This window comes from Pteropus medius, unplaced genomic scaffold (genome assembly GCF_902729225.1).
Source record: "Pteropus medius unplaced genomic scaffold, Ma_sr-lr_union100, whole genome shotgun sequence".
NCBI classification, from domain to species: Eukaryota; Metazoa; Chordata; class Mammalia; order Chiroptera; family Pteropodidae; genus Pteropus; species Pteropus medius.
Window position 1 is genome coordinate 4,311,698 of NW_024342257.1, and position 13,188 is coordinate 4,324,885.

General features: G+C 34.1%; 1 pseudogene; it reads right to left on the bottom strand.

Moving 5' to 3' along the window:
* Positions 1-6,544: 6,544 nt before the first annotated feature.
* LOC120600288 (uncharacterized) lies at positions 6,545-6,663 on the bottom strand (annotated as a pseudogene).
* Between the last annotated feature and the right edge of the window lie 6,525 nt (positions 6,664-13,188).

A 13,188-nucleotide genomic window follows, 5' to 3' on the forward strand; every position in this document is an offset into this window, starting at 1 on the left:
GAAGAAAAAATAGCAACTAAACTCGAGGATCTTGGACGTAAATAAGATTTTATGAATTTGACCTCAAAAGCAAGGGAAGGAAAAACTAAAATAAATCAATGGGATTACATCAAACTGAAAAGCTTCTGCTCAGCATAAGAAATTGTCAACAAGGTAAAGAGTCAACCATCTGAATGGGAAAATATATTTTCAGGAAATGCCTCCGATGAGGGCCTAATATCCAATATATACTATGAATTCATACTACTCAATAACAACAAAAACAAACGATCCAATCAAAAAATGGGCAGAGGACCTGAACAGACACTTCTTCCTCGAGGACCTACAAATGGTCAACAAACATGAAATGGTGCTCAACATCACTAGGTATTAGAAAATGCAAATCAAAACCACAATGAGATACCATCTCACACCTGTTAGAATAGCTATAATCAATAGGATATGTAATAAAAATTGTTGGAGAGGATGCAGAGAAAAAGAAACCCTCATACACTGCTGGTGGGATTGCAAATTGGTACGGTCACTGTAGAACACAGTATGGAGGTTTCTTAAAAAACTAAGAATTGATCTACCATATGATCCAGCAATCTCTCTATTGGTTATTTGCCCCAAAGCCTTGAAAACCCATACCTAAAAACATATTTGCACACCGATGTTCATAGCAGCATTATTCACAGTGGCCAGGACCTGTAAGCAACCGAAGTGTCCTACGATAGATGATTGGCTAAAGAAGCTGTGGTACATATACACAATGGAATATTATTCAGCCATAAGAATTGAAATATTGCCATTTAATGCAACATGGATGGACCTCGAGATAATCGTGCTAAGTGAAATAATCCAGACAGAAAAAGTTGAAAATCACATGATATCACTTATACGTGGGACATAAATCTAAAAGCAAAAAATGAACAGGGCAAATAAATAGAGACTCATGGACATAGACAATGGACTAGTGATTACCAGAGTGTAGGGGGTCAGGGAAGATGAGAGGTAGATGGGGTAATGGTGGTCAAATACGTGGTTACAGAAAGAAATCTAACTATGGAAAGTGAACACATAGTGTAAATATATGTATGCTTTATTGTTAAAGTGTACAGATGAAACATTGGATTTTGTTAACCAATGTAACCATAAATAAATAATTTAATTAATTAAAAATAAATAAAAAATAAAATAAAAATAAATTAATCAAATTTTCTAGGCTAGGAAAATATAACATCTAGAGTAGTGCTTCTGTCAATTAAATAAGCACTGAGGTTCAGATGAGCTGGATTCTGGCCCAGGGGACCCATTTCTCACTGAAATACAAGAATATTTTTGGATCTCATGATTTATCCCACAGACATTAGAAAGATCGATTAAAGCCTGAGAAAATTTTAGGAAATTCACTTTGTCTCCAGAGATTCCATGATAGTGATCCTGGAGTTGATCTGCAGGCCCTAATATGTTTATCGGATATGCCTGAAATATTGTGATTTCGTTGGATTATGTTATAATGTGGACAGAAATCTTATTTTTATGATAAATACATAAATTTTAAAGCAGCCTATACTGTAGTAAAGTGTATTTACAGGTACTACATATAACCCATTACCAATTTACTACATGCAGTAATGAATAAACAGCTGGGCAATAATTCTGAGTAGTACATTTTAAAACCTTTCTATACTTTAGCACTATATTTTCCTTTATGTCTTAAAAAAATTGTACTGACCATGACACACCTATGACATAAACAACTTTTATTTTCTCACAGACAAGCCACAGATTGGGAGAAAATATTTGCAAGACACATTGGATAAAGAACTATTATCCAAAATATAGAAAGAATACTTAAAACTCAACAATAAGAAAACAAATAACCCAATTAAAAATGAGCTAAAGACCTTAACAGATATCTTACCGAAAAAGATATACAGATGGCAAGTAAGTATTTGAAAAGATGCTCCACATCATATGTCTCCATGTAAATGCAAATTAAAATACCATGAGATACCACTACACAATGGCCAAAATCCAAAACAACAACACCAAATGCTGCTGAGGACATGGAGCAAGAGGTTTTCTCATTTTACTGGTGGGAATGCAAAATTCGATGAAAGTTAGGTGGTTTCCTACAAAACTAAACATACTCTTACCGTATGATCCAGCAATCGCATTCTTTGGTATTTACCCAAAGAAGTGGAAAAACATGCCTACATAAAAACGTGTGCATGGATGTTTATAGTAGCTTTATTAATAATTGCCAAAACTTGGAAACAATCAATATATCCTTTATTAAGTGAATGGATAAACAAACTGTATTGCATCCAAAAAATGAAATATTACTCAGTGCTAAAAATACATGAGTTTTCAAGCCATGAAAAAACATGGAGGAACATTAAATATATATTTACTAATTATAAGAAGCCAATATGAAAGGCTACAGACTATTTGATTCCAACCAAATGTCATTCCAGAAAGCTAAAAACTATGGAGACAATAAAGAAGTCAGTGGTTACCTCGGGTGGAGGTGGGTAGAAAAAAATAGAGCACAGAAGACTTTTAGGGTAGTGAATATACTCAGTATGATATTATAATGATGGATGTATGTCATTATATATTGTGTACGATACCAAGAATGAACCCTAAGGTAAACTACGGGCTTTGGGTGATTATGATGTGTCAAGGTAGGTTCATCTTCGGTTAAAAAAAAAAAAAAAAGTCCATTCTGATTAGTTGATGAGGAATGTTAGTGACAGAAAAGGCTATATACATGTGAAGCAGGGGATATGTGAGAAATCTGTATATCTTCCTCTCAATTTCATTGTAAAACTAAATCTGCTCCAAAAAATAAAGTATTAAAAATAAGTCGATTGATTTGTGAATATGAACCAATTATTTTAATAGCCTGATCTTCAGATTGCATTCATCTTAGCACTTATACTTTCTCCTTAGAACCTGTATTCTAACTATACTTGGCATTGAAAAATAACCTTAATTCCCTGAAGGATAGCCAACTTTTTAAGCAGCATACTTTGATACCAGCAAGTTGAACATTTATAGTTTTGAGTAGTCTTTAAGATCCATAGTGTGCAACAATTTGTAATTTCACTCAATCGCTAATTTGAATCATGTGTATTTTGAAGTTGAGCAAACCTAACTGGTAGCTCTGCATTTATATATTTGAGAGAAACAAACAAAAACAATTTCTGACATTCAGAAGCTGGTTTGGTACTATCATCTGGATCTTGGTGTGACTATAAGCTTGCCTGTCACTCATAGCAGTTTTGGTGTTCTCCCATTGAATACAATTTCAGACTATCAACATTAGACAATGTCATTCTATGACCATGGTGAAATAAGATAAAAACAAGACCATACCATAATCATGTCAAAGCGTAGGCAAAAAAATAAATAATCCAAGCCATAAAATAGCAACCTATCTTCTTGGTGTATTAGTTTTATATTGGTGTTGTAATAAATTACCACAGATTTCGCAGCTTAAAGCAACACCCATTTATTAACTCACAGTTTTGTAGGTCAAAAGTCCAGGAACGATGTGGCTCATCTGAGTTCTCTGCTCTAGGAATCACAACAACTGAAATCAAGGAGACAATGGGGCTGAATTCCTTTCTGGAGGATCTGGGGAAGAATTTGCTTCTAAGCTCATTCAAGTTTTTGTTGGAACTAGTTCTTGGTTGTAGGACTGAGGTCCAGCTTTCTTGGCTGGCTGTCAGGTGAGGGCTGAGTCTTTGCTCCTACAGACTGCTTGCATTCTTTCTCATGTTTTACATGTGGCCCTCCCTTTAGCAATGGCCAGTTGAGTCTTCCTTCAAACCTCTCCTGCTCCCAGTTTTATGAAGTTCTCTACTTTTAAAAAGAAGTTAAGGTGATTAGTTGGGACTCACCTGGATAATCCAGGATAAACTACCTATTTAAGGTTCATTACTTTAATTACAGCTTCAAAGTCACTTATGGGGACAACTTTGAGGTACCTTTCTGCACTACGACACCTGACTAATCTGAGTGACTGCTACTTCTCTACCAATAACAGTTTTACCTTTGATCTAGTCTGCCATCCATATAGGTAAAATTTATTAAGAAGATATTCAATCATAGAATTACCCTCAGATGCTGAGAGCATCCAATCTAGAGCAAAGTTTCACTTCCTTAATCATCCATCCCAACCTCATAATACATAATAGGAGCCCAAATCTTTCAGTAAAACTTTTCCAAAATCTTCTTATTGAGACTAGGTGTTTTCGTCCATTCAGCATGTTATAATAAAATAACAGAGTGAGTAGCTTATTAATAACAGAAATTTATTTCTCATAGTTATTATCTGGAAATCCGAGATCAAGGTGCCAACATGGTGAGGTGAAGATTGTCTTCAATATCGCAGACTCTTTGTTGTATCCTTACTTATTGGAAGGTGCTGGGGAACAATGTGAGATCTCGATTATAAGAATGCTAATGGTATTCATGTGGGCTCCACTCTCAGGACCTGATCACTCCTCCAAGGCCCCATATTTAATACCATCACATTGGGTGTTATTATTCCAACATGTGAATTATAGGGGGATATAAACATTTAGACCATAGCACTAGGATTGCCAGATCAAATGCAGGATGACCACTTAAATTTGAATTTCAGATAAATAACTTTATAATATAAGTATGTACCAAATATTGCATTGAACATATTTATAATAAAATTTTTCATTGTTTATGTGAAATTCAAATTTAACTGGGTATTCTGTATTTTTATTTGTTAAGTTCAGAAAATCCATGGTTCCAGAGGGCGTACATTCTCTCTTGCTTCAATGAGTAGTAAACCCAGCTTTTTCTACTATGCTTGTGTTTTTGGTGATCTTTGGCCAAAGAAAATTGACATACCCAATAGGCCATGTTTACTATATGCCAATGTGCTAAGAGTTTGGGGAGAATAAAATTATTTCAAATTCTTTAGTGTCTGATTTCAAATAAAGCTTTTAAGATGCAGTGTTGGGAGGTTTGCTTTCAGGTATAACAAAGTAATAGGGATCATATTTACCCTCTCACCTAAAAACACATTGTGTGTGTGTGTGTGTGTGTGTACCTGTATGTAGTATGTGTGTGTGGCAGGAGAGAGAGAGAGAATACTTTTCAAGATACTGGATATCAAGAAATAAAGAGCAGTAATCCATAAGAGACAAGAATGAAATGAAAAATGAAGTGAGAAATATAATTGCCTCAGTTTACTGCTTTGAGGTTGTTTCTGGAAAACAGCAGATGTAGGGAGATCATAGGTGGAGCTTGGAATGCTTACATGAAAAAAAAAATGTATCTTAGTGCCTAGAGAGAAAACTCACGGGTCAGAGTACCAGAGAGGAGTTATCTTGACAGAGAGAAAAACTTGAATATCTACACAGGATTCCCCTTGGGTATTCAACAGAGTACTGATCATAATAGTTGTGTGAAGAAAATGAGTGAGCTTAGGTAAATAACAATATGAAATGATTAGAAGGAAATTACCCAGCATTTACATAGGATCAGAAGTAGTGCCTATTCTCACAAGCCAGACTGGAAAACCTGAATGCATGTAGCATTGAATACAGTATTTATAAGTATATTGTCTCAGCGTAGTGGTGAATGATTATCAATAGACTAAAATTCCGCTCTGGTCCAGCCTAACAAATGTCAAAAACAAGACCCGAAAGGATCAAACTACTTCCAAGTAACAACTCCATTTTAGAGAAAAGCTCTAGAATATTTTTAGGAATACAAATATATCAGCACTTCACAAGTTAAAATTTACAGAATAGTGCATCTAATCAATGAACACTGGTAATTTAAATGAGTATGAAAATATGACCCATAATGCAGAGAATAAACAATTAATTGAAAACAACTCAGAACTGACACAGGTGGTAGAATTAACAGATGAGGACATTAACCAGTTTTATAAGTGTATTGCATATGTTCAAAAGTTAAGTAGAGACATAAAAGATATGTAAAAGACTCGAATCAAAGCTTAGAAAATTACAATGTCTGATATAAGAAATGCACTGGTTTGGATTAATACTATATTAAACAGAGCAGAAGAAAAGATTACTAAACTTGAACACCTAGCAATAGAGACTTAAAAATAAAACAGAAGAATAAGAATAAAATAAAATGAACACAGCATCTGTGAACTGTGGTGTAAATTCAAGCAACCAAATATTCATGGAATTGACATCTTCAAAAGAAAGGAGAGAGAAGTGGAGACACACAAAGTATTTGAAGAAATAATGGTTAAAAAATTTTCAAATTTGATAAATTTACATATCCCAGAAATTTAACAAAACCAAAGAAAAGAAGAAAGAGAACTTCCCTTAGACCCATCACAGTCAAATTGCTCAAATCCAGTGATGAAGAGAAAAAATTTAGAGTGGCCACAAAACAAAAGATATGTGTGTACTGAGGAGTAAGAGTAAGGATGACATCTTATTTCCTACTGGAAAAATTGCTAGTGAGAAGACAGTAGAATAGTTTCTTTATTTTATTTTATTTTTATTTTTATTTTTTAAACACCAAAGAGCTACAACACCTGGTATTCCTAGGTGGTCTCCCATCCAAATACTAACCAGGCACGACCCTGTTTAGCTTTCGAGATCAGACAAGATTGGACCTGTTCTGGGTGTCATGGCCGTAGACTTAGAATAGCTTCTTTAAAGTACTGTAATAAGATATAAAACAGTCAACCTAGAATTTTTTTATTCACACAAAATATCTTTTTAAAATGAGGGTGATATAAAGACTTCTCCTGTTCTTCAGAATCTAAGGGAATTAATCACCTGCAAACTCACACTACAAAAAAAAAAATGCTAAATGAAGTTTTCAAGCAGAAAGAAAATGGTGCCAAAAAGAAACCCGGATCAACACAATAAATGAAAAGCATCAGAAATGGTATATGTATCGGTAAATATATGAATGTTTTATTATTATTTGAATCTCTATAAAATATAACTGACTATTTAAACAAAGAAATAAACAAAACAACAATTAAATTTGAGGTGAAAATGATAGCAAAAAGTCCAGGTGGGGAGGATTGGAAGTAAACTATTGCAAGGTGCTTATGCTATATGTGAAGTGGTATAGTATCATTGAAAATGGACTCGACAAGTTAATGATGTATACTATAAACCCTAATGCAGATATTAAAATTTTAAAAAGCTACTGCTGATAACCTGAAAAATTATAAATGTTAGTCATAAATAATAATCAATTAACCCAAAAGAAGACAGAAAAAGTATGCAAAGGAAGACAAAATAGATAGGACAGGAAGGGGTTCAAGATGGTGGGCTAGGTAAAAGTGGTGTTCACCTCCTCCCATGACCACATTAAAATTACAAATAAAATATAACAATCAACTTGAAGAACAACCTCAAGTCTAGTCGATCAAGCAATGGCTTGCCTTGGTATGATCTGAGATTTTTGCGAGAGGCTATAGGCTTGTCTATGACTACAAATCTGAATCTACATTGGCCTGATAGAATCTGCTCACTCCACCCTGAGAATCCCTGAGACTCTGCCCCACCCAACTTGCAAATTACCTGTGGCAGCCTGGTTGTCTGGTAACCAACTCCACATTGCACGCTCCACAGAGGGAGCATATGACAGCAGTCAACAGTCCTCAGCTCACCCTGGCACCAAATGTGAATCTACGTTGGCCAGGTAAAATCTATTCGCTTTACCCCAGTGATTTCCTGGGTCCTAGCATCACTTAAATTGCATATCACCCAAAGGCATTTTTAGCTACAGAGCTTTCTGGGCAGCCAGAAGGCAGACTCAGGAATTGGGGTACCCTAGACCTTTTGTTAAGCCACCTCAGGCCTGGTACTGAGGAAAACCATCCATGATTCACGGTGTAGTCTCTCTCACATGACTCCAGATCAAGCACAGGCAGAAACCACCCACGGATCACTTTGTAGCCCTACCAGGCTTCCCCAAGCAATCAAAAGCAGTGGCTAGCCTTGGCCTGCATGGAAGCCTCTCCCAAAGGGCTACAGAACCAACATACCTGGAAGCTGATGTCACACCATAACAGAACACTACCTGACTAGTCCACAAGCAGAACATCCAAAGGATGGTCTCAACAGGTACACAAGCCTGATAGAGTGAATCCCACTCTGTATAGTCAGTCCCAACATAGCGGCTCATGTGGGAATGACCAATCCTCCAAGCCAGTCAGCCTGAGAGTCAGTTAAACCCACTGACATGCTAATAGAAACCAAAGCTTACCAACAAAAAGAGAACATGTACAACCCATTCAAAGAATGGTCCCGGATCTTCCAGCACAGGTGATCAGGGAGACTGCGCCATTGGCCCACACAGTCACCAACTACATACGGTCACCTGGCCAAGACTGGGAGACATTAAAAATCTATATAATACACACAAACAAACACAGAGAGGCAACTAAAATGAGAAAAAAGAAACATGCCACAAATGAAACAACTGGAGAAAACTTCAGGGAAAAGCAAAACAAAACAAAACAAAAACAAAATGTAAGCAAAAAACCTACAAGATACAGAGTTTAAAACACTGGTTATAAGGGTGCTCAATGAACTTAGAAGGAGAATAGATAGTCTCAGTGAAGACCTCAACAGAGAGATAGTAAGCATAAAAAAGGATATATAAACCATAAAAAAAAGTCATAAATGAAAAATACAATAACTGAAATGAAGAATATACTAGAAGGAACCAACAATAGATTGGATGAAGCAGAAGATCTAATCAACAAGTTGGAAGACAAGGTAGCAGAGAATACCCAATTGGAACAGCAAAAAAAAAAAAAAGCTGAGGATATGTTAAGAGAATTTTTGGACTAACATCCTAAACATAGGGGTACCAGAAGGAGAAAAAGAGAGAGCAAGAGATTGAAAATATATCTGCAGGATTAATGATGGAAAATTTTCCTAACTTGGGAAAGGAATTGGACATACAAGTTCAGGTAGCACAGAGTCCCAAACAAGAGGAACTTAAACAGACCAACACCAAGACACATCATAATTAAAATACCAAAGATTAAAGACAAAGAATGAATCTGAGAAGCAGCAAGGGAAAGACAGCTAGATACTTATAAAGGTACTCCCATAAGAATGCCAGCTGATTTTTCAACAGAAACTTTGTAGGCCAGAAGGCACTAGCAAGAAATATTAAAAGTAATGAAAAACAAGAACCTACAACCAAGACTACTCTACTCAGGAAGACTATCAATTAGAATGGAAGGTGAGATTAAGAGCTTCTCAGACAAAAAAAAAAAAAAAAAGTTAAAGGAATTCACCACCAATAAGCCAATATTATGAGAGATGTTGCAGAGACTTCTTTAAGAAGTAGTGGAAAAACAAACAAAACAATTATAAATAATAAAATGACAATGAATATGTACCTATTAATAATCACTTTAAATCTAAATGGATTAAATGTTCCAATCAAAAGGCTTAAGGTACCTGAATGGATAAAAAAATAAGACCCATACATATACTGTCTACAGGAGACCCACTTCGGATCAAATGGCAGACACAAACTGAACGTAAAGGGATGGAAAAAGATATTTCACACAAATGGAAATGGAAAAAAAAGCTGGGGTAGCAATACATATTTGAGGAAAAATAGACTTTAAGACAGGCTATAATAAGAGACAAAGAAGGTATTACATAATGATAAATGGATGAATACAACAAGAGGACATAACCCAGGTAAGCATTCATGCCCTTAACATAGGAGCATCTACATATATAAAGCAAATATTGACTTACAAGAAGTGAGAGATCGACAGTAATATAGTCACGGTATGATTTTAACACTCTATTGAAGCCAATGGAAAGATGTTTCAGATAGAAAATCAACAAGGGAACAGCAGCCTTAAATGACACAACAAATGGATTTAATTGATATTCTTAGAGCATTTCACTCCAAAGGAGAAAATTATACATTTTTCTCAATTGCACATGGAACATTTTCTAGGGTAGACCACTAGACCACAAAACAAGTCTCAGTGAATTTAAGAGGAATTAAATGATACCAACATTTTTCTCTGACCACTATGGTATAAAGTTAGAAATCAATTATACAAAAAAACTGAAAAGTACACAAACATATAGATGCTCAATAACACACTATAACAATAGGTTAACAATGAGCAAGGAAGAAATCAAAAGATACAGAAAGACAAATGAAATTGAAAAATATGCCCCAAAATCTATGGTATAGCAAAAACATTCCTCAGAAGGAAATTCATAGCAATACAGGCCTACCTCAAAATATAAGAAAAATCTCAAACATTCTAACCTTACATTTAAAGAACTAGAAAAAGAACAGCAAACAAAACTAAACTTTAGTGAAGGGAGAAAATAATAAAGACTAGAGAAAACATAATGAAAATAGAGTCTAGAAATATAATACAATAGATTGTAAAACCAAGAGCTAGTTCTTTGAAATGAGAAACAAAATTGATACACCTTTAACTAGACTCCTCATGAGAAAAAGAGAGAAGATTCAAATAAATAAAATAAGAAATGAAAGAGAAGAAGTAACTACGGACTCCTCAGAAATACAAAGGATTATGAAAAAGTACTATGAACAATTATATGTCAACAAAATGGACAATCTGGAAGAAATGGATATATTTTTAGAAATCTACAATCTCCCAAGACTGAGTCAAGAAGAAACAGAAAATCTGAACTGACTGATTACCACAAAGGAAATCGAATCGGTAATTAAAAAAAAAAACTTCCAGGAAAAAGTTCTGGACCAGATGGCTTCATTGGTGAATTTTACCAAACATTCAACGAAGAATTAACGCCTATTTTTCTCAAACTATTCTGAAAAATTCAGGAGTGTGGAAAGCTCCCTATTTTTTTTATAAGGCATAATTACCTTGATTCCAAAACCAGATAGAGACTTTACAATAAAAGAAAACTATATCTCTGATGAACATTGATGCAAAAATCCTCAACAAAACAGTAGCAAACTGAATTTAGCCATACATTAAAAATATCATATACCATGATTAAGTTAGATTTATTTTTTAGTTGCAAGTTCCATTCGATATTTGCAAATCAATCAATGTGATACACCACATTAACAAATTGAAAGGTAAAAATCATATGATCATAGCAATAGAAGCAAAAAAAAAAAAAGCATTTGACATAATCCAGCAATCGTTTATGATAAAAAACTCTTAGCAAAGTGGAAATAGAGGGAACATACCTTCACATAATAAAGACCATATATGACAAACCAACAGCTAATCCATAATCAATGGGGAAAACTTAAGAGCATTTTCTTTAAGATTAGGAACAAGACTAGGATGTTCACTTTCACCACTTTTACTCAACATGATAATTGAAATCTTACCTACAGCAATTAGACAAAAAAGAGACATGGGAAGTATTGAAATTGAAAAGGAAATAGTAAAACTCATTATTTGCAGATGGCATGGTACTATATATAAAGAACCCTACAAATTCCACACACACACAAAAATCTGTAGAACTGATGAATAAATTTAATAAAGTAACAGGATACGAAATGAATATTCAGAAGTCAGTTGCATTTGTATATGCCAATAACAAATTACAAGAAAGTAAAATTTAGAAAACGATTTTATTTATAATTGCATCGAAAAAATATATACCTAAAAATAAACTTAACCAAGGAGGTAAAAGACCTGCACTCAGAAAATTATGCTATTGAAGAAAGAAGTTTAAGAAGATACAAATAAATAGAAGCATATACATTTTTCATGGATAGGAAATATCAGCATCATGATAATGACCATACTTCCCAAAGCAATCTAAAGATTCAGTGCAATTCCTATCAAAATACCAATGACATTTTTCAGAGAACTAGAACAAATAATCCAAAAATTTATATAGAACCACAAAAGATCCTAAATAGCCATGACAATCTTAAGAAAGAAGAACAAAGTTGGAGGTATCACACTACCTGATATCAAACTATACTACAAGGGCTATAGTAATCAAAACAGCATGGTACTGGCATGAAAACAGATACATAGATCAATGGAATGGAATAGAGATTTCAGAAATAAATCCACCCCTATTTAATATATGACATTTAATATATTTAATAGGCAAGACTATACAATGGGGTACAGACAGTCTCTTCAATAAATGGTGTTGTAAAAACTGGATAGATACATGCAAAAAAAATGAAACTGGACCACCTTCTTACATCATATACAAGAATAAAGTTAAAATGGATTAAAGAATTAAATGTAAGACCTGAAACCATAAAACTCCTAAAAGAAAACACAGGCAGTAAACTCTCTGATATTGTCCTTAGTAATATTCTTTTCTGATATATCTTCTCAGACAAGGGAAAAAAAAGAAAAAAAATAATAAACAAATGGGACTATATCAAACTAAAAGTTTTGCAAGAGTAAAAGAAACCATCAACAGAATGAATAGACAACCTACTGAATGAAAGAAGATAATTGCCTATGATACATCTGATATAAGGTTATATCTAAACTTTATAAAGAAATCATACAACTTAACACCAAAAAAAAAAAAGAGGCGATCAGTTAAAAAATAGGCAAAAGACCTGAATAGTTATTTCTCCAGAGAGGACATATAGATAGCCAGCAGACATGTGAAAAGATGATCAAGGTCACTAATCATCATATAAATGCAAATTAAAACCACTATGAGATATTAATTTATACCTGTCATAATGGCTATCATCAAGTCAAAAAACAAAAATTGTTGACAAGGATGTGGAGAAAAAGGAACCTTGTACAGTGTTGGTGGAATTGCAAATTGGTGCAGCCACTATTGAAAACAGTTTGGAGTTTCCTCAGAAAACTAAAAATAGAACTACCTTTTGATGCAGCTATTGCACTTCTGAGTATTTACCCGAAGAAAATCAAAACACTAATTCGTAAAGATTTATACACTCCTATGTTTACCGCAGTGCTAACAATAGCCAAGATATAAAAGCAACCATAAGTGTCCATCGATAGATGACTTATAAAGAAATGGTGTTATATATACACAATTCAATATTATTCAGCCATAAGAAAATGAAATCTTACCATTTGCAATGATATGGATGGAATAGAGTGTATTATACTGAGTGAAATAAGTCAGACAAAGACAAATACCATATGACTTCCCTTATATGAGGAATCTAAGGTCAAAAGAAATGAAA